This window comes from Oncorhynchus masou, chromosome 13 (assembly GCF_036934945.1).
Source record: "Oncorhynchus masou masou isolate Uvic2021 chromosome 13, UVic_Omas_1.1, whole genome shotgun sequence".
Classification (NCBI taxonomy): Eukaryota; Metazoa; Chordata; class Actinopteri; order Salmoniformes; family Salmonidae; genus Oncorhynchus; species Oncorhynchus masou.
Genome location: NC_088224.1, coordinates 33,431,270 through 33,433,432, shown reverse-complemented (window position 1 = coordinate 33,433,432; position 2,163 = coordinate 33,431,270).

The window sequence follows — 2,163 nt, the reverse complement described above, 5'->3', positions numbered from 1 at the left end:
TTTGGATCCAGGCAAATAAATAATTCCGTGAGAGGTTCAGTTGTCTTCAATCTTGCATATTTATTCATTGATACAATAATGTAAAAAATATATATTAAAAAATAGTACTGATTTGATTATTAAAACCAACTGTCAATTACTTAGATCATGTCATTTCAGGTAGAGATACCTTACAAAGCAACTACTCTCCTATTGATTTCGCCTGCTTCTATTTCTTTTATGTAGCAGGCTTGACTTGATTTATCTCTAGGAAACTGTGCATTGAGTCAACAATGCAGTTTTAAGAAAAAAGAGATAAGAATAACAAATAAGTAAAGGGCAGCAGTAAATAACAATAGCGGGGCTATATACAGGGTGTACGGTACAGAGTCAATGTGCAGGGCGCACTGGTGTCGAGGTAATTTATGTACATGTAGGTAGAGTTTTTAAAGTGACCATGCATAGATAATAACAGAGAGTAATAGCAGCATAGAAGAGGGTGGGGGGTGGGGTGCAATGCAAACAGTCTCGGTTGCCATTTGATTAGCTGTTCAGGAGACTTATGGCTTGGGGGTAGAAGCTGTTTAGAAGCCTCTTGGACCTAGACTTGGAGTAAAGTCACACACTGTGCTGGCTACTGTAAAGGCACACACACACTATAGCTAGCTACTGTAAAGTCACACATACACTATAGCTGGCTGCTGTAAAGTCACACAAACACACTACACCTGGCTACTGTAAAGTCACACACACAATATAGCTGGCAACTGTAAAGTCACACACACACTATAGCTGGCCTCTGTAAAGTCACACACACAATAGCTGGCTACTGTAAAGTCACCCACACACTATAGCTGGCTACTGTAAAGTCACCCATACACTATAGCTGGCTACTGTAAAGTCACACCCACACACTATAGCTGGCTACTGTAAAGTCACACACACACACACACACACACACACACACACACACACACACACACACACACACACACACACACACACACACACACACACACACACACACAAACACACACACACACACTATAGATGGGTACTGTAAAGTCTTACATTCACTATAGCTGGCTACTGTAAAATCACACACACACACTATAGCTGGCTACTGTAAAGTCACACACACACACACACACACACACACACACACACACACACACACACACACACACACACACACACACACACACACACTATAGCTGGGTACTGTAAAGTCTTACATTCACTATAGCTGGCTACTGTAAAATCACACACACACACTATAGCTGGCTACTGTAAAGTCACTCACACACACAGACACACGCACATGCACACACACACGCACATGCACACACACACAGCGTTTTCCTGTTTGCTTATGATGGAATACAGCTCATTCAGTGCGGTCTTAGTGCCAGCATCAGTCTGTAGTGGAATGTAGACAGCTATGAAAAATACAGATGAAAACTCTCTAGGTAGATGTTGTGGTCTACAGCTTATCATGAGATACTCTACCTCAAGCAAGCAAAACCTCAAGACTTCCTTAGATATCGTGCACCAGCGGTTATTTACCAAAATACATAGATCATCGTTTTTATTTGCCAAAGATTGCACGTTTGCTATCAGAATTGGAAGGAAGTGGGGGTTTATTCGATCGCCGACAAATTCTCTCCAGTCCGTGGTGAGTAATCGCAGTTCTGATGCTCAGAAGTTATTTTTGTTCATAAAAGACGATAGCAGCAACACTATGTACAAAATAAGTTATAAAGAGAATTGCCCTATAATGGTGACAAACGGTGCCCACAAGCTGTTATGGCCTACATAAAGCTGTCCAAATGGCAGAGCCCCAACAGCAGTCCCAAAACCTTACCACTGCTACACCTGGCTATCAGAGGAACTGTGTCTGGCAGAGAAACAATTCTTTCAGCCTCATTTCCTGCCTTTAAAATCAGCAAAAGCTGATATGACTGACTTGCTTAAACACATGTAGTGTCTAGAGACAATCTAGAGACAATTGAGGTGTACAAACTATGGCATAAGGGGACGACGAGCGCATAAGAGGCAATCCGTAATTTTGATTAAGACATTAATGTGCGAGCGAGGACAGGTGTAGTCAATAAAACTATTAGTTCAGCACTTTTGAACAGGACACTATGTACAGCACAGTACAGTACAGTATTCTCCCTGTTC